Source organism: Carassius carassius, chromosome 33 (assembly GCF_963082965.1).
Source record: "Carassius carassius chromosome 33, fCarCar2.1, whole genome shotgun sequence".
Taxonomy (NCBI): Eukaryota; Metazoa; Chordata; class Actinopteri; order Cypriniformes; family Cyprinidae; genus Carassius; species Carassius carassius.
Window position 1 is genome coordinate 7581252 of NC_081787.1, and position 24989 is coordinate 7606240.

General features: G+C 36.9%; 1 pseudogene; it reads right to left on the bottom strand.

Moving 5' to 3' along the window:
- The window catches only part of LOC132114117 (xaa-Pro aminopeptidase 2-like), a 40918-nt pseudogene that overhangs the window by 10130 nt on the left and 5799 nt on the right, over window positions 1-24989 (bottom strand).

The following is a 24989-nucleotide window of genomic DNA, read 5'->3' on the forward strand; positions in this document are numbered from 1 at the left end:
ATTAAATCCCCAAAACCACAATGTAAACAAGCCAAATATAGTAAGCAAACCATATATATACAATTTTATGAATAATAATAATATAATAATAATAATCATACGTAAACATTTGTTTTACAGTTTTACATTTTATAGCAAAATTCATTTTTAGGCTAATGACATGCAAATATATTTCTAACACACATAAACCAAATACTCATGACACAACAACAGATGGTGAACGGAAATGTTGCCTTAATGAAAGCCTTACTCATACAGTGCATGATTGTCACATAGTTACACCACACTATCAAGACTAAATCACCATCATTTACACATTCTTTTGTTGTTGTTACCTTCGAGAACCACAAGACACACAGCCAGTATCCAGCCTGAGGAGCTCATTTTAGACCATCTGCTGTGACAGCGGGGCACGGGTGTTTCTGTCTTTTGAGTCTGTGCATGTGTGTGTAAAAGTGTGTGTATGTCCTATCTGAAACTACATGCATTACCAGAGGCGTCCTAACCAGCTTCATATGCAATAGCTGAGGAGAAGGAACTTTCCCTGTGACTAAACTTTACTACTGTAATAAAATAACAGAGCCTCTCCCTATGTCCTTCTTTCATGTGCAGTGCATTTACTCAGGCATAGTGAAGCAATTGCAGGTCACACAGTAAATTATAATCAATGTCTCCTGTTACATACGTACTGTAGACTAGTATGATCCTGAACTCCACTTCAATACCCTCTTCTAACAACATCAGTCTGTCTTTCAATGCCAGGAAGTTTTGCAAGAAAGATTTTATTGCACAAACAGTTAAGGTTCATAGTTCAACCAAAAATGAAAACTCATCATTTACTCATCCTGATGCTGTTCCATATCTTTCTTTGTTCATTGGACCAGATGTTTGGCTGAATGTCCAGACTGCTCTTCTCTATACCATGAAAATGTTGGGGATGATTTTAAGCTCCAAAATGACTTATAAATGTAAATGTACCATAAATTCAGATTGAGTACTATATTACAAGACTTATGAAGTAGTTTTGTGTGATGACCGGAATCAAATTTAAGTTATTATATATTTCAAATATTAACACTTCCACATACTCAAACTTCAAAATTCCAAAGGATTTAACATATATAAAGTATATATGTTCCTGGATTAATATTTTTTGTTGATCCTGGATCGATATTACTGTGTCCAAAAATATAGACCTATCCCTCCCCCTAAACGTAACCCTGCTCATAATTTATTCCTAATATCAGAGGGAAATGAATAACAAGGGTTTAGAAGCTAGCTGTAAGCCTAAAACTGACATTTCTCGAAAACATATTCCTCAATTCTGATTGGTTGATTGGAATGTTGACAAGGATGTTGATCCAGGAACTTTTACTTGGTGAAATCACGTTCACCCAATCCAACAATAATAACTGTGCCACAGTCAGATCCCAGTGAACAGCTGAGATGCACGTCTGGCCATTCCTCTGCCACCAGCCTCATTACTGCATAGCAACAGTGTCATTTGCAGACTAGGAGGAGATTTACCTCCTTACTGAGATGTTGTCTTCTTATGAGCAGATTACTACATGCAAAATCTCAACATTCAAGTGTTCAGAAAGTTTGAAATCAGAATCAGCACTATTTACTTTAATAGTGAACATTGCTGCTCTTATTTTGAATTATTCAGATCACATTTTATTGTTGGAATAGAATCGATGAGACAAAAACTCTTCCTCAGAAATATATTTCTTTTTCCAGTGAAACCACACATCAGTAACAACATAAAAATATTGCAACAAACCATAAAACCCTTGCAAAAGCTTGTTACTAATTAACACAAGAACCCACAATCAGTGATGACAAGATAAAACCACAGGCCCAACGTTTCAGAGCTCCATCATCAGGGGCATCTTCTGAGGAAATTTACATAAGAACAAAGACAGACAATGTTTGTTACAAAATATACATCCAGAGCTAAATGCTCGTCAGATGCAAGTGTTACTAATCCACCAATAGGGGGCAGGGCTGCTCCATTAGTTTTATTTTTATTTTTTCTAGCTGTAGTGAACTAACTTGATATAGAGGGAAATATTATACAGCATAAATGCCACTGATTATATTATTTACAATTATATTGAAACCTTAAATATAGAATCAGAGCAAGAACATGATTTTTCCCCCCTCTTTTTTTTCTTCTTTTAATTGTAATGCAACTGGCAATAAATTAATAATAGTGATATGAATACATGATTGATTCAATTAATCCAAGCAATTAAAGCCAGGAAACATATAAAATTAATAAGAAGCTAGACTCAAATAAATCATACATTCACATATATACACTAAAATGCCTCAGTACTTTTTTTTTTTGTCAACCAGACTTAATTAGCCTGTATGACAATTTCCTATTGCTGCTTACAAGCATATGCGATTGCACATACTTTATGCAATATTTTATTTAAATGCACCCTTATTTACAAGCATGCAAACAAACAGACAGACTCAATTATGTCCTGTGCACATTAAGTATGTAGATTTGTATGCTCACATGCCAGCGAATCCTCCCCTGAATCCTGTGGTTGTCTTCATAATTTGCTCAAATGAGCACAGTGCTCAAAGTTATAGATAGATATTAATAAATGGTAGCCCTGGCAACCGTTCCCTGGTAATGTGGAGCAGCACGGGGAGCTACAAGCAATACCTCCACTGACACAGAGCAGCAGAGCTCAGATGGCCTTGCACTCACATCCATAGATCACTGATCTCAGATCAGTTCTGAGAGCAGCCCTGTGCAGTCACACACTACATATCCAACTGTACCCACTGTCATCTGTGACTCAGGTAATGCAGCAGTCTCATTTGATATGTGTGCCAGTTAAGACCATCAGTACTAAAGTATCTATGGTGTTAAATTTAGTGGATTGTTGAGGTTAGGTGCTTTTACTTTCCTGTGTAATCAGACAATATATATATATATATATATATATATATATATATATATTTTACCTGCAAAGCATTGTTTCCTGTGATACTGACTGTGTCCCTTACCTGCTCACTGTAAGTCTCACGCAGTCAATCATTATCTATGATGTGACTACAGCAGTTACTGTTAAATGCCTAGAGGTGCTGGTACATAAATCATAGATGCTAGTAGAGACCAAGGACACACAGCATGTGTTGTCCACTTGAAATATGTTATGCGGTGGCCACTGAAAAAGAGAGAAAGATAGACAGAGGAAAAGAATGTTCCTAACAGAAACAATGTGAAGAGTGCAGAAGAAATCCTTGAGGAGTAACATATACAGTATGAATATGAAGCCTCAGATGGTTGCGAGCCGGGTCACATAATACAGTCTATAGCTCAACGTCAGTCCACAGTCTCTGAGCAGAGGAAACAGAACCCATTGCACTACAGAGCCCCTTCTGTCAACACAGACAATTTTAAGTCCCAAAGTCACAGACTATGAACACCTCAGTTTCCCTTTAGATTAGATCGATTACTGTTTTTTTGGCATAGACACGCAGAAATTTCTCTTTAAGAATGGTAATTGCTGCAAACTTTGCTAAGTATGCCAGATTAAAAACAGGTGGAGGTTTCGTTAAGTTTGCAGCACGTTTGAAGTCAGCTTTTAACATCCAAACACAGCGAGGACATATTTTGTCACTGTGACTGAAATGCTCTTTGAATGTTCTTGTAATATACAATGTATCATGCAGTACACAGTTTTCAAAGCTACAAATTGAAGTAATGAAAGTTGAAATCGTCACGTGCTGCAATAAACCAGACTGTGATGAAAGGAGACAGGAATGTAAAGACAACACATGGAACGGATCACGAAACCGGATGCATGTCATCAGAGTGATCTCATTATGCGAACCGCACGTTTATTCTGTCATTAGATCCGCCCATTAATCTAATGGATATTTCTGGGACTTCATCTGCCAAATAAGTGAGATAACCTCAGATTGTGGGACTTTGAAGTGGATGTGGAGTGGGGCGGGTGTGGAGAAACACGGGAGCCACGGGAGCTGTCAGATGCCAGTCAGAGTGACTGATGATTGGGGTTGGTGTTCGATCCCGATGCTGGTCCCTGATCCGTGTAATCAGAACCTGAGAAACGGCGGGATTATACGGGTCAGACAGGGTCAGGAGAGATGGATGTTGAACTTCCCTCTCGGCTGTGCTTAGACACTCAGAGGCAGAGGAGTTTTACATAATCAGCGGGTGGTCTCCGGGGTGCAGGAGTAGAGCTGTACTAACACACACACACACACACACACACACACACACACACACACACACACACACACACACACACACACACACACACACACACACACACTCCACACTTACTCAAATACACTCCATGCTGCTCGCACCAGAGGAAGAGACCCCACTGTGTGTCTACTCCTCAGAATTAATGAAGGTATGTGGAAGTGCTCTAGTTTTGAATAACAGAGAGCGCTGAGCTCAGTGCTCCTCAAAAGAGAATATGGCGCCTGAAGTCTGTTTAAAAAAATGTAGGCACTGTCTGTGAAGAAGGTAAAAAGTAGAGCCTAAAACAAGTAAAACAAAAATAAAAACAGGTCAGTGAAAGGAGATAAAAAAATTAATTTCAGATTAAATGTTTTTAATTTTCTAGGTTTGCAATTTTCACAAGCCTGTTACCAAACAAAAATACTGAATAATCATATTTAAAAGCAAACAATTACATTTTTTTTTATTATCAATAATTTAGGTTAAAGATTGAGCTCAACTGATGCGATCAACACTACAATTTATATATATATATATATATAAATTTAAAAGGGAATAATATTTAAAGCAAATAATGTGATTTATTTCTAATTGATGTCAATTTTAAAAACAATGTTACACATTTTGTAACAGGGAGAAAATCATGCATGTTGTTGGTCTTTAAACACAGTTAATTAAAATCCATTTTACAAAAATAAACTAAATAGATCAGCGTTAAAAATTATGATACTGTATGATCTTAGCTGTTGGATACAGTAGAGAAAGTCAAGACCTCTGAGCTGAGAGAGGCCCAAATCCATTCATGATAGGTTCATTTTATGCTTATCAAACATCTAATAGTTCTTACAAAAAATAAAATAAAAATGTGCCTCTAATCATTTACTAAAATATCAGAACACCACAGTAATTGGGAATGTGCCAAGTGTCTTTGATGATTTTGGGTTTGCTGGGTATTTTTATATACTTTGTAGTAGAAGTGCAATTTATTCTCTTCCCGTGATTGGTCCATCACATTAAGTCACATATGCCCTAATAAAACTTCTCTCCCTTCACTACCTTATAAATATTTATGTGAGAGAGAGAGAGGGTGAGTGGTGCTGAAAACAAAGTCAAGCCAAGGGTCTTTTGCAGAGGAAAAGGTGAAAGTGAAGTATCTATTAAAGTCTGCTCTGTTAAATATTTATGGGTCAAGAGTCGCTTTTGGAGATACAAGAAATGACAAAGAATAACCTTCCAGACTTGCAAGACAACCTCACAAGGCCTCTGTTCCTCTCTCACACACAGAAAGACTAAAACAAGTGTGTCAAGAACACAAAGAACCAAACAACCTTTGTTAAGCTGAAACTCTGATTTTCCCTCAGAAGGCCCTCACGATATATAGAGAGAATGAGAAGCAGCTGGACAATCATATCATTACAGTGTGTTGTTTGAAAGTGGGACCAGAGAGAAAAAAGCAGATACTCGTCTGTCCACTGATGAACAGAAATAGCTGGTTTACCACAGAATGATTTTGCTGTCTTTATTGCAGTCATATATTCAGTCTGGTATGAGAGTCATCTGATGTCTCTTTCCCACAGTCCTAAATGGGCATGGTTCAAATCAACAAATGTGCATCTGAATGGCTGTTTCGAAATCTAGTGAACTATCTAGAGACTATCTGAATGTAGCCCATCTCTCCCCTGTTTTGCCCTGCAGTGGATGCTTAAGCCACATGAAAAGTGAGTGTCTTTATGTTTCCGGCACCCAGAGTGACACATTCCGATGCTCTGAGAGAAAAGTAAGAGGTGACCTGTCACAGGGTCTGAGTGTTTACCAGGAGGAGGAAACGGCGCTCATTATGTTTATGAATGCGGTCAGTGTGGTTAGCTGGACATGAGGTGTGTCACTGAATATTAACCTACACTGTGGCCAAATAAAACTTTAAAGACATGCACAGATAAACATATTCAAGGACATTTATTAAGCCCTTTAACCACAAGAGGAACAAGGTCAAGCAGAAGCTATTTACAAGACTGTTAATGGTTGGAACCTGCTGTGCATTAAGCCAGGACAGTACTTTTCATGGAGTGTTATATTTATTAAAACTTATACTGATATATTCCTATACATATACAGTACATTAGTGTTTTTATTATTAACTAAGCTAAAACTACTGAAATAACTCTCTCAAAAAAAAAAAAAACATAATTAGATGAAAACCATAAAAATAACATTAGAAAAATGTTGCCCTGACATTGATCTGAAACAAATAAGTACTAAAATGACTAAAACAAAAATTTACATAAAAATAGAGCAGCTTAAACTAAAATTAAAATGAAAAGTGAAAATGAAAAAATTAAATCCTATTCAAAATATGAATAAATTAAATGTGTGTATGTTTGTGGTGTGTTTGTAGATACCATAAAAAATGTGATCACAAACACACACACACACACACACACACACACACACACACACACACACACACACACACACACACACACACACACACACACACACACACACACACACACACACACAACTGACACCTATAAATTCCCTCCTCTATCTCTCACTCTCTCTTTTTAATGGTTATATTTTTAGATTTTTTTTATTAATGTTTATTTATTTTATTAAATCTAATGTATGAAGTCTAGACTATAAAAAAGAATTCACATTCTACTTTGGCAAAGAAGAATCTAATTTATGGTTTCAAGCTCTGCTTAATGTTTTATAACCATGCAGACAAATGACAAACCATTAATTTTCTTAATTTCTGCATAAATTTGACCTACACTGTAATCAGATCTTCATCATAAAGTCATCTAAGAGAATGCAATTAAACAAGTAATGGTTTTCTATCCCCACTTAATTATCAGCCAAAATGAGTAAATCTCTCTGTGGGAGACAGTTTGTGAATGTCTAAGCTTATCAGCTTATTTAAAGAGGTCATTTGAGGAATCCTTGTTTGGAAAATGTTTGGTCGATTTGATCAAATGTGGCATTTGACCCGGAGAGTTTGAGGACCAGTGAGATAGTGGGCTAAACCACATCCCTGACTGTAGGGATAACCAAATAGCCAAATAGAATGGGCTGATATGAACCAAATAGAATGGGCTGATATGAAGGAACTCATCACATCTAACAGATGCCATTACTGCTCAGAGACCTGTGTGACCTTTTTTCAAACCACACTGCATCTGAAAGCTCCTCCAGACATTAGGGTCACAAGGTCATCAGTGATAAGATGGGAGGAAAAAATAATCTAAATGATACTCAGACTGTACGCAGCAGACAAAGAACGGACATACCATCACTTCAAACGGTACAACAACAGTCATTTTGGCATCCAAACGGTTCAAAGCTCCACATTCATTTTTGCTTTTCCACTCAGTAGTTCACACTTAAGTCTGACAGTTAAATGAAACATTAATTCGAAGGCATTGTATTTTAAGGTTCAGGTCAGATGCAAAAAGAAAAAATTAATTCCTTTAGCACTTTCAAGTGGCATTTATTTCTCAACACAGCACTAGTGGCAAATCACAGCCTCTTGCAAAAACCTTAAATGAAGAGCAAGACTGGCAAGAAGGCAAAATCTGAGGCATTTTCCAAACAATGCACCGCACACCAGACTCCATCAGACTTCCCGGAGTCGATATTCTAAGCCTTTTAATGACGTCCGGCAGCCAGACCGGAGCGATTAAGTCAGGTGAGTGCCTGTGCGCTACAGGAAGATATCGACCTAGGGGACTTGAAGGAAAACATCCAAACAAGTGAGCGAGCAGGTTGGTAAACAGGAAAACACAGAGAGGAAGGGAGGTCTGGAGTGCATGCTGGTTTCAGGGACAGGGCCGCACTCCAAACGCTACTGTCCTCGCTTCCTATCAGCCGGCTCAAGCTTCCCCTCTCTTTGGCATCCTGTCTCTTGGCTCATTTATGTATGTTTGCGTCTCTGTTTGTTAAATGATACTGTAATTAATTGTCTCTTAATTTGTCATTGGACATTTTCCAGTTGAATCACAGAGGATGCTGCAGTACTCTCAGCTGGGGAATTCTGCAATGCTTCATGGTGACCCTAATCAGACCAACAGCTCAAACACACACACACACACACACACACACACACACACGTCTGGACCGTATGGAGGTTCTCAGCTGGCCAAATGGACCCTCCAGCTTGATTAAGGGCGGATATTTTTAAATTCCTCCTTTTCCTAATGCCTAATCTTGTATAAGTGATTGCATATCCAAGGGACTAAGCATGTTAGCATGACTAACGATAAGACGAAGGTGTCTCTTTGATTCACAATTAACTGGGTTTTATTGAGACACCATATGAGGTAGTTTTCATTGTGAAATATGTTTCTTATAGGAATAATTCCAATCAATAGTCTGCATTGAACCTGGCACAGAGTCTGATCCACATATTCATAGAACAATAATTAGCTTGAAAAGGGATTTGCTTGCAGCCTAACCTGACCTTTGTAAGCTTTGTGAATAATGGTCTGAGACTTCTACTAACAAATGGCACCTGAAGAAGAAAAGAAGTGATTTTCCCCCCTCTAAATTCCATTGGGAGACTTTTGAGATTTTCCCAGCACGCCACAGACTGGACGTAAAAGAGGAACAAGACCCCAGGACAGCCAGTCAAGATGTGACCATGAGACTGGCTGATTATCATTTCGTTTGTGTGTGTGTATGTGTGTGTGTATGTGTGTGTGTATGTGTGTGAACTTCAAAAAGCCAGATGTAAAAAAAAAAAAAAAAAAAAAACTCATTCAAGTTTCACAACATTGCAATATTGTGACATTTAGTTATTCTCATTTCTTCTGAATTCATTATCTGAACACTATTGGGAAAAGCAGTAATATTTTCTGAACCGAGATATGATGCATTATTTTAATAAGCTCTAAGGCTTATTATGAAATAATTCAGAAACACTTCACAACAAGGTTCATGTTAACATCAGTGTATTAATTATAAATAAAAATGAACCTTTAATAAGTTTAACAAATTCTGTACATTTTAATCATTGTAAAGAATTACAAAAAATATTTTTCCAATGTCTTTGTATTTTAATTTAAAAAACTTTATTTCTTTTTTTTTTTTACAAGAGAAATCATGATGCAGCTTTTACATGGTGCGTTGCATCAATACAAAACACATTCATTGCATTAATTTTGTTGGAAAATTGAGGCCTGCGAGGCAATATCATACTGGCAGACAGGGACACATTGATTTTGCTCTCCACTGGGAACGAGCAAATGAAAGTAAGAGACAAATAGACAGACAACAGAGAGAGAATTAAACCGATAGATGGGCATGAAGGCAGAAGGATCAGCCTGACACATCCTGTCAAACCCTGAGTGTGCATCCCTGTTGACCCATAGAGAAAGGAAGCACAGACACTGACATGCATATACAGTACACACTTCAAACACACGGCCAGACTGCTAGTTCTGACCTCTCTAACACTTTCTTTCCACTCATCTGGTGACAAACTATTTTTAGGCCATTATATTCCTGGCACTCATGCATTTCACCTTTCACTTGCTCATTTAACATTTAAAGACATTAAAGGTGCACTCCCTTCAACTAGCCTTCTAATTCAACAATTTGATACGCAAATGCACATGCAATGTTGATTTTAGATTAAAATACAAAATACATTTAAAGCATGTATGGAAAGGTCATTGGAAAACACATTCCGTGTGTGGGGTGTTTACTTTCAGGTTTTGTGGCCTTGAGGGCTCCTCAGAACTTGCTAGGTTAAAGTAAACTGCAGTGCAAATGGGCCGTGGCAGATTGCCGCATTGCTCCAACTTTCTTGTAGAGGCTGGAATGCACTGATTAAAGTTGATTGAAGCCCTTCAGCTCAGAGACTCTCAGACAGACGCTCACGCAGAGTCCATCACATCATGTTTAAATCAGAATAATTAAGTCTGCATGAGGCTGAGGTACATTCTAACCTGCTCTTCTCTATCATCCCGAGAGCCTTGTGGTTACTCAGAAGGGAGCAATTCTCCATAAGTCTCCTGCTAATGGACAAATGGTCAAAGCGGATGACCAGTTAACATAAGTGTCCCTCTGATACCTGACCTTGCCTTTCGGCTAGTTGATTCATGATCTCAACCTGCAGTCTCTTAAAGACTAGCAAAACAAGAGAAATGCAAAACCAAAAATAGCAGAGATTTCACAAGTTATGGGGATTTCTGAACCGTTGGGTGTCGTATGAATGAGGGAGGAAAAAGAAAGTTGTGTCTGGGGACACAGACACCCGCTGAGAGAGCTGAGGCCATCACAGAGATTTTCCTGATTGTACATCTAACCTTTCAGCACCTCCTCCTGTGGCCTGCACACATAACAAGGTTGCCAGGTCTGTGTGAAAAAGCCCATTGATCAACACAACCAAACTAAAAATCAGCTCAAACCCTTTAAAGCATTTTCAAATCATTCATTTTGTAGGCCTTGTCAAAATTCAATACCCTTATTTTCAAATATGCAATATGTTTAAAAGTCTGGGATATATATATATATATATATATATATATATATATATATATATATATATATAAACAACAGTTTAACAACAGAACAGTCCATTTTCATTAGAAAATCACAGGCTTGGCAACCCTGGCAATAACTTTTGGCTGAATGGTAAAGACAAAGATGCACATCACCTCAGTGACCTTGACTAAAGTTAGGGATGAAGAGAGGATGTGCGCACCATGGGAACATTGCACTTGTTAAAATTACAAATGACCTGCTTCTTGCATCAGATCAAGGCTGCATCTCATTTCTAGTTTTAATTGATCTTAGTGCTGCGTTCGACACCATAGATCATGACATACTCATAGATCGATTACAAAACTATACAGGTATTCAAGGGCAGGCTCTAAGATGGTTAAGATCCTACCTGTCCGATCGCTACCATTTTGTTTACTTAAATGGGGAGTCATCTCATTTATCATCAGTAAAATATGGAGTGCCACAAGGATCCGTCCTAGGTCCCCTTCTATTTTCAATATACATGTTGCCCCTTGGTAATATTATTAGAAAATACGGAATTCGCTTCCATTGTTATGCTGATGATACTCAGCTATATATCTCAACGAGACCAGATGAAACCTCTAAATTATCTAAGCTAACAGAGTGTGTTAAAAATGTAAAAGATTGGATGACCAATAATTTTCTCCAATTAAATTCGGATAAGACAGAGATAATAATTATTGGACCAAAAAACACTACACAGAATCTTGTAGATTACAATCTGCAACTAGACGGATGTACTGTTACTTCTTCTACAGTCAAAAATATGGGTGTTATATTAGACAGAAACTTGTCTTTTGAAAATCATATTTCCCATGTTACAAAAACTGCATTCTTCCATCTTAGAAACATTGCCAAGCTACGAAACATGTTGTCTGTTTCTGATGCAGAAAAGCTAGTTCATGCATTCATGACCTCTAGACTAGACTATTATAATTCTAGGTGGTTGTCCTGCTTCTTCAATAAACAAGCTACAGGTAGTCCAAAATGCAGCAGCTAGAGTCCTTACCAGGTCAAGAAAATATGATCATATTACCCCAATTTTATAGTCTCTGCACTGGCTACCTATTAAGTTCCGTATCAGTTACAAATGATCATTACTTACCTATAAGGCCCTAAATGGTTTAGCTCCTTTGTACCTAACTAGCCTTCTACCACGCTACAATCCATCACGCTCCCTAAGGTCACAAAACGCTGGACTTTTGGTAGTTCCTAGGATAGCAAAGTCCACTAAAGGAGGTAGAGCTTTTTGCATTTGGCTTCCAAACTCTGGAATAGCCTTCCTGATAATGTTCGGGGTTCAGACACACTCTCTCTGTTTAAATCTAGATTAAAGATACATCTTTTTCGCCAAGCATTTGAATAATGTCTCTTAAATTGTGATTATAGTTGTATCTGATCAAATGTGCATTCTTATTCTTTAGCTTGGGTTAAACGAATTCATTTTACTTTGTTGGAACAGCAGCTATGCTAATGATGCCTCTATTTGTTTCTATGTTTTGCCACGGGATGTAACTAGGATTTACACAAGCTCCAGTCTGGATCCAGAACACCTGAGAAGAGATGATGCTGACCCTCAGAGGACCCCAGATGATGCTAACCCTGAATCAACAACAGAACTAACAAATATTGCTACAAGTGTGACTGCATCATATAATAATTATTAATTATTAATAATATTAATAATGTTCATCATCTGGCTGACTACGACTTGTATAAAATTTTCTTCAAATCCTGTCATACGTGCACAAACTGACAGTCACCACTTATAAGCTATTACTAAATATTGTAGAAACATAATTTTCTGTAAAGTTGCTTTGTAACGATTTGTATTGTAAAAAGCGCTATACAAATAAACTTGAATTGAATTTAACCTTGACCAGCACTCAAACAAACATAGGCCTCTGCTTCTGTTCTGCGAACATACACTGACAAACCATCAGTCAATACATCTGCTCAGATTGTGAATCAGAATTTCACTAGAGCATGACAAACTCAAAACATTATGAGTAGATAATGACTTTACCACAGTTAAGATCTCTAGTAGCTAAACTGCATTCTGGAAAAAATAAACCATCTAGATCATCACAATAATACTGGGGTCCACAAGTCTGAGATCACATTAAATATCTGGCATTAAATACAGTTTATAATTTAAATCTGAAATTCGTGTTTCAGTTTTTAATTTAAATTGCTGTTATATTATTATTTGTAGTGAAATATTTGTATTAAAACAGAACAATTATTATAGAAAAATGATCAATGGTCTTGGAGTTTAAAGTTTTAGTTCAAATAAACCATTCTGGTCAGTACTTCTGAGCTTCCTAATAACAGAAATAAACAAAACAAATGAGGGAAAATGACCCCTACAAGTTTCCCTTGATCTCTTGGCTAAAGCTTCAAGGTATAAATGGCTGGGAGAGATTTCTACTCTACGAGTGCTCAGAATGAGCATATTTTAGCCAAAAAAGAAAAAAAAAAAGAAGTCCAATGGATCTTCAGCAGCTTGTGTCTTTAAACTGAGGCTAACTGCAATGACTCTGCTGTGTTTATGACATGAAAACCCCGCAGCTGGACTTAGAAAGCATAATGAAGCTCTTCATCAAAAAGATGAGTTTGGAACTGTCACCGAATTGATCCATGTTTCATCTCTTTCTCATGAGAGCTGCGTTCAGCCTCTTTCTCATAATCACATCGGATTCAAAACATAAATGAACCGAGAAAAAGAGCTTAATAAAGTGCCGAACATTAACCCAGGAAATCATGAGAAGAAAAATATGTTCTTCTGCTCTTAAAACATAAAAGTGCAGTAACAGTTTATAAAACACTCTAGCCTGAAAAGAGTGGCCCACAAGAAGAAAGGAAGAAAAATAATGTGTGACAAGAAAGGCAAAAATATGTGAGAACAATTTTGTAACAGTCTCTAAACTAACAGACAAAAATTTTTGTACACTTTCTCATTCTAATAAGTAACACAAATGGAAGTATGCAGTGATTCCATCTGGGATTGCTTTTTAATCTGTATTAAAAGAATTTTAATGTATGCTACATGGCTACTTGTTGACTGGTTTACCTTGGTTCAAAATTAATTACAAATAATTAAATAAATTCAAATAATAAGTACAATTATAAAAATTATTCTAGTTTTGTTTAAAATATGTAAGCAACCATGTATTTTATTCTACAAAATAATTTAAACTTTAATTAAAAAAAAAAAAAAAATCTCAATTTTTTTTTTTTACTATTTTATGAGTTGGAAATTCTGTATTAGAATGATTTGATTTCAACGAAAATTGTATTTTTTATAACAAAACTAAGCATTAAGGTCCATTCCTAAACCTAACCCTCAATGTGGTATAAGCAGGTCATACAAAAAAATTATAAATGAGGTAAACAACTTTGCCAATAATTTGCCATATCATAAAAAAAGCTGCAAATTACCATACATTTTTTTTTTTGAAAACAGAGCAAAATTTTGGTCTAGTATGATTAATAATATATTATCAGCTATACTGTAGTACAGGTGCATCTCAGTAAATTAGAATGTTGTGGAAAAGTTAATTTATTTCAGAAATTCAACTCAAATTGTGAAACTCAGTCAGACTGAAGTAGTTTAAGTCTTTGGTTCTTTTAAATGCGAAGATCTCAACAAATTAGAATACTTCATAAGACCAATAATAAAAAAATGTTTGTGAATTGTTGGCCTTCTGGAAAGTATGTTCATTTACTGTACATGTACTCAATAATTGGTAGGGGCTCCTTTTGATTTAACTAATTGATTTAATGGCTAATTTGATTTAACTTAATTCACTAATGGGGAGGGTTAATCAACCAATAATGACTTACTTTTCTGGATTTTTTGAGTAAACAAATCCTTTAAGGAGGTTAATAGCATATAGCTGACAGTCATTAAACTTTACTTCGAACCAAGAAATCAAGGCCAAGTCTCAATCAACCATGAGCTGCTCAGACATCTTTGAGTTTGTGAGGGCTGCCAGTGTGCTTTTCTCTCTCCAGCCCAGGACTTCTGTCAAGTGTCCTCTTTGCTCATCGTGTCACCAATTATGCATTCTGAAGCACTGCTGGCAGCGCTATTCTACTGTCAAGGACATTCAGTCTGGCCTCTGTCAGATGGGGCACTTGTCAAGCTGCCAGTGCACTCGGTGACACTACCCTTCAGAGCACACTGTCAGCTGACCGCAACGAATTAATACATAAACCAAAACCACCCATGAGTGTTACACTCTGGTTATCATGGAGAGGCAACCTCATGATCTCTCGCTTTGAGCCGACAAAACAATTGAATTAGATTAAGCATACAGGTGTTTATATTGATGATTAACAGCATGGGCATTCAAACAATGCTGACATTCCTGGCCATTTCCTCAACGCACACAGTGCGGCTTTAAGGGTTTTCGGCTGCCTGCATACTTTCCAGATCTTGCATCCTCTTTATCAGTGCAGAGATTCCACAGGTCTGGATGGACAGCAGGTGTGAGGCCCAGGCGGACTTTCCAAGGATGTAAAGACCCATTACTGCTCTTCCCTTACATCTGAAAACAAAGGGACTGGAATTCAGGAGGATGCATACTTACATGCATGTGATTTTAAAGATAGGGTCCTCTGTGCTGCATCCTGACCGGTGTGCCAAGATATTGTTTATATTCATTCAGGGGAAGTTTTTCATCTGCTTGAGATAAACAGATAACTGTATTAGTCTAAGAGGGCTCTTCTGGTGATGTCCATGAGAAACAGACAGCAAAAAACAAAAGAGAAAAAAGAACAATTGAGGATAGAGATAATAAATTAGACTTGATTTACACATATAGTCTCTATATTATTTTATATTATAATTTTAAATTGTATTTTTTATTATTACATATAAAAAGCTCATCTAGATGGATGTCTTTGTCTGAGGTTTACAGCGTCTCACGCCATGAGCGCTGGATGTGTCAAGTTAAAAGTAGCTGGAAAATCTATCTCAAGACTTGCACTTCTGTTCTATTCTGTTGTGCTCCGCCTAGCTGTCTTTGTTTATAAATATATACAAATTAGCTAATCTGGCTGTTCCAGTTCCGTGAAGATGAAGGAACATTTGTGCACATGGAAGTACTCCAGTGTGTTTAATCACATTTAAAATATCACCATGGTGATTATGAGAGATGGGCTTAAAAGCAGAAATTACACATAATTGGTTCTTTCTCCACATGAATGCTTTCTCAGAAGGGATATGACACTGGGCCAAACAAATAAGCCCACAGCATGCATAAATGGCTGTGATGACAGCAGAAAAGCCAATTCACATTTACAGCATATTTAAGTAAATGTATTGAATATGTTGATTCTGAGTTGGAAAGAGCAAACTCATTCAAAGCAAAGCTTTACGCCACAGGATGTAAACACCAACCAAAAAAAGAATTATTAATGGAGCACCTATGTTTTTTTCGGCCAGGAGTTTGAAAAAGTATTGTAGACAAGTAAACTCCAGGAAAAACAGCATGGTTTGAATATTGGACTCTAGACTGCAAGGTGCTGATTAACAATAACAAATTACAGTGGACGACAAACCTTTCTCAGTCCAACAGGAACTGAACTTCTGGAGTTTGAAACATTGTTATCGAGTAGAGAGGAATGATTTCCTTAACTACTTTAAATAAAAAATAAATAAACAAATACAGGGTTATGCTGACAAATACAGCATTGCACATTATTGAGATATGGATTCAAACATAATTTCTACCAATTAAATGCATTGCCTTAATTTATAATATAGGCTTCAAAAATATTAATTTCGTTTTTAAAATATTATAAATATTTAAATGATATACATCCCTGTGACGAGTGGGGCGGGGCCGAGGGACATGGGAGCGAGGCAGGGGGAGTGATTGGAGATGAACTACACCTGTTCGTCCCACCGGTCTCGAGGCCCATGGAGGAGATGGAAGGATATAAAACTGGAGCGACGACAGTGAAGGACGAGAGAGGACCAGGCCTGGGCTTTTAGTTGTGTTTTGGTTTTTATTTTATGCGCACCAGTCGTCCGTGAGGGGCTGGTGCGGTGTTTTGTGTTTATTTTGTTATTAAAATGTTTTTGATTGTCCGCCGGTTCCCGCCTCCTTCTTCCGGATGAATATGAAGGTTGATATCGTTACAATCCCCCTTCAAAATCTTCAGTGAGATGTTTTTTTTTAAGCTGTTCTTTTTAAAGCTGTTCTTTCTATCAAAGAATCATGAAAAAAGTATCCTGGTTTTACATTTATAATAATAATAAATGTTTCTTGAGCAGCATATTAGAATGATTTCTGAAGGATCCTGTGACAGTAAAGACTGGAGTAATGACTGCTGAAAATTCAGTTTTGCTATCACATGAAATTTTTATATTTTATTTGTATTCGATTAGAAAACAGTTTTTTCCCCCATTGTGGTAATACTTCTGTATTTTTCATCAAATACATGCAGTCTTTGTGAGCATTAACAGTCTTTTGCAAAAGCTTTAAAAAGGCATGCTGACATCAAACTTTTGAATGGTAGTGTTAGATTATTATATTTATCATTATATATTGTATATATAATTAATAAAATAATATTAAATTCAAACATTATAGCTATATTTAACAAAAATAATATATTCGTTTTATAATTCTAAAATTATTATTTTTCCAAATAATCCTCGTCCTGAGAGATTAATTAGCTATATTTGTGTTTCTACTGCTTAGTTACTATCAATTTAATAGTTAAAGGGTCTAATGGTAATATTATTAGAAAATACGGAATAAGCTTCCACTGTTATGCTGATGATACTCAGCTATATATTTCAACAAGACCAGATGAAACTTCCCAATTATCTAAGCTAACAGAGTGTGTTAAAAATGTAAAAGATTGGATGACAAATAATTTTCTCCAATTAAATTCGGATAAGACAGAGATATTAATTATTGGACCAAAAAACACCACACAGAATCTTGTAGATTACAATCTGCAACTAGACGGATGTACTGTTACTTCTTCTACAGTCAAAAATATGGGTGTTATATTAGACAGCAATTTGTCTTTTGAAAATCATATTTCCAATGTTACAAAAACCGCATTCTTCCATCTTAGAAACATTGCCAAGCTACGAAACATGTTATCTGTTTCTGATGCAGAAAAGCTAGTTCATGCTTTCATGACCTCTAGACTGGACTATTGTAATGGACTTCTAGGTGGTTGTCCTGCTTCGTCAATAAACAAGCTACAGGTAGTCCAAAATGCAGCAGCTAGAGTCCTTACCAGGTCAAGAAAATATGATCATATTACCCCAATTTTACAGTCTCTGCACTGGCTACCTATTAAGTTCCGTATCTGTTACAAATTATCATTACTTACCTATAAGGCCCTAAATGGTTTAGCTCCTTTGTACCTAACTAGCCTTCTACCACGCTACAACCCATCACGCTCCCTAAGATCACAAAACGCTGGACTTTTGGTAGTTCCTAGGATAGCAAAGTCCACTAAAGGAGGTAGAGCTTTTTCACATTTGGCTCCCAAACTCTGGAATAGCCTTCCTGATAATGTTCGGGGTTCAGACACACTCTCTCTGTTTAAATCTAGATTAAAAACGCATCTCTTTCGCCAAGCATTCGAATAATGTATCTCTTAAATTGTGAGTGTAGTTGCATCTGCATTTTTATTCTTTAGCTTGGGTTAAACTAATTTTACTTTGTTGGATCAGCAGCTATGCTAATGATGTCTCTATTTTGTTTCTATGTTTTGCCACGGGATTTACATCCCGTGGTAACTAGGATTTACACAAGCTCCAGTCTGGATCCAGAACACCTGAGAAGAGATGATGCTGACCCTCAGAGGACCCCAGATGATCCTAACCTTGAATCAACAAACAGAACTAACAATTATTGCTACATGTGTGACTGCATCATATAATTACTATTAATTAATAATATTGATAGTTCATCATCTAGCTGACTACGTCTTGTATTATTATTATTATTTTTATTTTTCTAAAATCCTGTCAAACGTGCACAAACTACTAGCTACTACTAAATATTGTAGAAACATAATTTTCTGTAAAGTTGCTTTGTAACGATTTGTATTGTAAAAAGCGCTATACAAATAAACTTGAAAATTGAATTAATGAAGTATTGAAACATCTCAGCTTCCTGTTTGGGTTCAAGATGTCAACCTTGTGCATGTTCACCTCAGCCTCGGCCGTGTTGTCACAGTGTTTCAACAGACTGTGTTGACTGATGAGTCCATTACTGTAGAACTCCATGCAGCATGTCCAGCTGCAGCCGGACTTGTGCTCGTTCTGTCATAGGATGTCACCTAATTGTTTGCATAAGCGGAAACAAATACATTTGCAAAACAAACAAACAGAAATATCTCCCACCTGACTACTTCCTGATGATAAGAAAAGAAGCTGGCCTGCTGCGTGTGGCTGACAAGCTTGTCAAGTGCCGATGGCGGTGGTCAGCCTGGTTCCTGTGGGACAGACGTCTTCCTGAGGTTTTGTCCTGGGGATCTACTTTGCAGGCCGAGGAATGGTGCATACATTTGAAGCATGATGTGAAGAGGAGCAGCTGTTCTGTGTTTCACATGCACCGCCATGCACAGTGCTGTAGTTGAGGGATGGGATCACAGACAGAGCTGCAGCAACAAATATAGTTAATGGAAATTAAGGTTTACCATTATCGTTCTGTATGTTATATGAGCCACATTAGTGGGGCCTCTATAAGCACATACACATGCACTCAAACTCACGAAAACTGCATTACGGCCAACAGAATTTCCGTGGCTTCAGGGAGAAAAGCTACAAGCTGGTATGGTGATACGTATGTTTAAAATAACTGTATACATTGGGTCAGCTTGTAGCAAAGCTGAAATTGGATGTATTGTTTTATGAGGGAAGGCATACCGGATTGGTTACACACCCACGCTAATCAGTGACAGGTGTGTCCAGCACTGAGAGGTGCTAACACATGGGCCCAAGCAGTGTAGCCTTAGGGGAGGTCTATGAGCTAAAGTCAAACATACACACACACACACACACACACACACACACACACACACACACACACACATATATATATATATATATATATATATATATATATATATATATATATATATATTTATATATAATATACAATTAATTCCTGTGATGGCAAAGCTGAACTTTCAGCAGCCTTTACTGCAGTTTTCAGAGCCATGCAATCCTTCAAAATTTGAATTTTATTACTGATGCTCAAGACACGTTTCCAATTATTATCAATGTTGAAAAGCAGCAATATGTTTGTGAAAACTGTGATACATTTCAATAATTTACTTGTTTTAATTTAATTTTAAATACATTTTTATCAGACCAATGTGGGAAATTTATATTAAAGTTTGAGAAAATAGTTGAATGCAATAAATAAATAAACACACTCATAATACATACATACATACTTTTACAGATGTCAAAGAAAAAGTGTTCTAGTCTCTCCTACATATTTGACAGAAGCAAATGTTTTGCTGTCATGAGTAAGAGTGAAAAGAGGTTCATCCAAAAGTTTAGCCCACAGGCTGAGGGCAAAACTGGAAAGCTTGATCTTGAAATTTCCTAGCTCTCAATGGGTGTCCAAAACTGAGATCTGAGAACATTGAGATGGAATTATAATACAGAACAAAGATTGAATCTGCTTTTACAGATCATTTGTAGCATGTAATGTGTTAAGATGATAAACGTCACTTGTCTGGTAGGGTCATTGGTTCCAGAGAAGCCCAATTCCTGACATTCAGTATATCATAGGGGTCTGGTCCACGGGGATTTATCAGATTTTTTTTCAGGAGGTGTGCGTCAGATGGCCTCACGGGATTGCTTGTGAGAATGTTAAGGGCTGGTTGCTGCTGGATTGATACAGAACACAGCACGCCATCAAAGCTCCACTGAAATGGAGCCATAAAAAATTTACCTACCTGCAATACATTTTGACTCCAAGTTTTCTTGGAGTGGTCCAGTGAGTAACAGGGCAGGAAAAGAGGTTGAGACGAGGGGCACTCAACATCCCAATGACTCACAGAGCACCAGACAAGTAGAGCAAAACTGCACAAGAACCAAACACTTAACCAGTGCTTTCAAAGGCATTACAGTGCCCAAACTTCTAATGCATTAAACAGGAAGTTCTCTGTAAGACTAGTCATTTTTCATTTGGTAATAACAAAGGAACAAAATACATCAGTGGGGAGAAATGCAATGTCAGTCTATGATCACACCTGCAGGAATAAATATTTCCCAATGTAGTTTTAGTCATGGGAATCTTGAATTACGTGGATTCTGGTCTTATGTGTGTATTTTTAATTCATGCGTGTAGGATCATTTACTTTCACAAATATGAGAGCTTTTTTTTTTTTTTTGGATCTGAAGAAATCAGCAAAAACTTACATTGGAAAAAAGTCTAGGTCCATAAAGCTACAATAATAAAAAATAAATAAAAATAATAATAATAATAATAAAAATAAATTAAAAAAGGCTGCACACTATGAATGTCATGTCATGTTGTCATGTTGTGACTAAAAAGTTGTTTTTTTTTCTTTCTTTTTTCTTTTTTTTTTTTTACTTGTATTTGCTTTTTGGTTGACTTTTTGGGATGGACAGTCAATGCAATCACACCTTACTCTCAGTGCCAATAGACTTTGTATTGCAACATTTCCAAACACAAGACTTGGCACAAACATCATAGGAAGATGATGACAGAAAAAGGCAAAAATTGGTGACCCTGCCAAACCATTGTCAATGTGTGAGTACTTGTTTTCTGTAAATAACATTGAACATCTGCACTTCACCCAACACCATTATAATCCATCTATTCTTCCTCTCTTCCTGGTCAAATCCCATCACAATCCCATGGATACACGGATTACTCCCATCCTGCGCAGTGGCTTTTGGGTGCCAGCGAGCCAAGGCTGTGGACACAGATGGGAGCATAGCCTTGTGATAGCTTCCATATGTCACAATGAGAGGTTCTGAGGGCGATTTCTTCTTTTCCACATTTCAGTTTTTGCCCTATCTCTCTTCTTTCTCTCTGGTTTTCTCATTAAATGTTTTGTTAATTGAAGAATAGGTGATCATGCCCACAAAATGAGCAGAGTGGCCATTTAAATTAACAATATATATATGGGTTAGAGATGGCATAAGGCAGATTCATTTTTCATTTTCACTCTTTAATCATCCCAGTGGAGAGAGACACCTTAGATTTGTTAGGCGAGTTAAGCCCTTTATCTCTTTTACCATACATTTTCTGGCCTAGCCACGGATGCTGAAAGCCAAGATATGAGGAAGGGCTATGTTGTGCCTCTAAGGTCTTGCAAACTTGAATAATCTGTTAAGCATAATTTATCTGTCATAGACGTTAGGCTTTTAAAGTCACCCCTGGGGAGCAGTGACATGGATCTGTATGGCTCTGTGGTAAATAAGAACTGCGTGGAAGCAAAACAGATCCTTTTGACACCACGAGTCTGGGAGGTACACTCATCTGAGCTGACACATATGGTCAGTAATATCCCCCTCTGATTATAATCCTTGAAGTCAACCTCATTTACCAGACATCCGCATTGAACCCTGACTGAAAAAGGGCAGAAAGTTTGCCTGTCAGTCAACACCAACTGGCTGAAAAAATGCATTTAGAGAAAATGATCCAGGAGCTAAGCTTAGACCAGCTGCACTTTCTCATCATCTTTCTCATTTACAATTTAAAAAAATTAAAAATACACTTTAATAGATATTATCTACTAAAACCATAAAAAAAAAAAATTTGTTACTTGAAATAAACTAATCGTTAACTGAAATAAAATAAAACATAAAACTTATTTGCCAAGGCAACATTTCTTATTTCTTATATATATATATATATACTTTGATAAAACGAATAAATTGAAAACAGAAAATATAATCAAAATATTAATTAATAATAAAATAGAATCTAATCAATACTAATCGGGGTAACAAAATAAATAAATAATAATATATACATTTATTTTATTATTAATCATGTCTTTAATAAACCTTTAATAGACTTAAATTAAATTAATTATTCATGATTTATAATATTATAAAAAAAAAAATAAAAATAAAAAAAATGTTTTTATTAATTCTCAATTAATCATGCCCCCTAAACCGTACATTAATGCAGAAATTTTACTGCCATCTGAGCAGGGCTTGAGATGGGTTATTATAATCTGAACTACTTTTAATATATTAACTTAAATTAACTGGCATGCAATTAATAAAATGAAACTTTTCAATCAGTTTACAGCCCAATTCAGAAGCCATTGTAATAAAGCTCACTGTCACCTGATCCAAATCAAAGAACCAGTCCCGAGAGACGACACAACAGAGCAATGTTGACTTAAGAGCAGTCTCAGTTATGCATGCTCACACTTACTCAAGCTGGAAAGTAATGTAAACCGCAGTAAAACAAACAGATTGTGTCATACTTTGCATGATTTAAAACTTTACCTTTGAAATGTGGTCCATCCGAAAATCTATTCTAAAATGAAATTCAAATTCTATAATGTATACAGACAGCATCTAAACCTGTAAAGCAGATCTAATGCTCCAACACATGCTCTGGTATGACAACATTACCATCCAGTTCACTGAGGGTTTTTGACAGCGCGCTTTGTGCCCAAGCCCTGAGTCAGCTTCCCACGCAAGATCATCTGTAGGGAACATGCCACAATTTCAGGAAAACACTAGCAGCGTACAAAGTGATGGTGGCTAAGGGGAGACCTGGGGCTAAAGACCATGTGCCTGACAAAGTGATTTATGATGTGACCCCCCCCCCACCCCACATCTCCACAAGGTGACAGATCTAAGAGGAACTTTGGTGAGCTTGCATTAAGGGACCCCATTGACTTTTAAAAGATTCTTCTGATGTTTAGGAGGTATGGGCTAATTTCATATAGACTGCTGTGTAACTGACAGTGGCAGAGGACTATGTAGCCAAACAATCCTGTGTTCTATCAACAGAGAGAACGGCAGGGTGTTGACAGGAAATTAAGAGTAGATCTATGTAATTGAGGATTTGTCCACATTTATTGTCCATTTTACAATACAAAAACGCTTTAAAGGGATAATGAACTGAGAATTCAAAATTCCACTGATCTTTTAACAGATAAGAGGACATTGTACTATAAAACATCTCAGGTTATGCATGTTTTCATCGTTCCCCAATAGAAAACAAAACACTGCAAGGGGATTGCTGTCAGCAGGACCAGTCTCTGAAGCATGTATGAAACAACTCCAATCCCATTGGCCCACGTAGCCTGTGATGTCACAGGTGGGTGCCCGGATGCATAAGAGCACAAAGAGAAATGACAGACTTTCACATGACCAGACTAATTCAAGCATCTTAGTAGCAACCCTCTACATTGCGAATAAATCACTCGCATATGCGACTAAATTTTACTCTATGCGACTAAATTATGTCTATCATTAGCCATTGACTAATAAATTATTTTTACTCGCCAGTGTGTGTGTTCAAGGCCATTATAAGATTAACACATTTTCACTCACTGAACACTGAGTGCTTCAGAGTTTTCTCTCCATCAAGCGATCTGTACTTTTCAATTAATCCCAATGGACGCACAGCCCACCTGTATTTGCCGAACTGTAAACTCTGTGTAAAGGCACACGACTCGCCGTTGCTTTGCTGATAGTGCTGTTTATCACACATGCAAAGTGAGAGAGCGAGAGTCTTACCACGCTGAATCGACGCACTACATGTAAACTATATTATTTGTCATTTTTTCCTGTCAAAATAATGGATTTCATTTAGAACTATTTAGCTTTTTAGAACAAGCAGAAGATAAGCCAGTTTCTCCAGTAGTGGGCGGAGCTAATGCGCAAATGGCAATTTCATTGGCTGGCGCTGATCTATTACCGTCCCCGTTTTGATTTCAGCAAATCAGTTCGACCGAACGCAGACAACGTGATTAATATTCATGAACCCAGCAGCTCATCAATCCATAGTCCATTGTATATTATCAGTATGGTAGTAGAATTTGTTGTAGTATTATCTTTTAACAATAATTAATATGATCTATTACTATTTTTTTTAACAGAACCCTGAATGACCAACAATATTTTAAGCATCACCACCGGTCCTAAGTTCAGTTAAAATGACAAATATGCATTCATACATGGTTACCCAGCTTTAGTTCACTAAATCACTAATCACTAAAG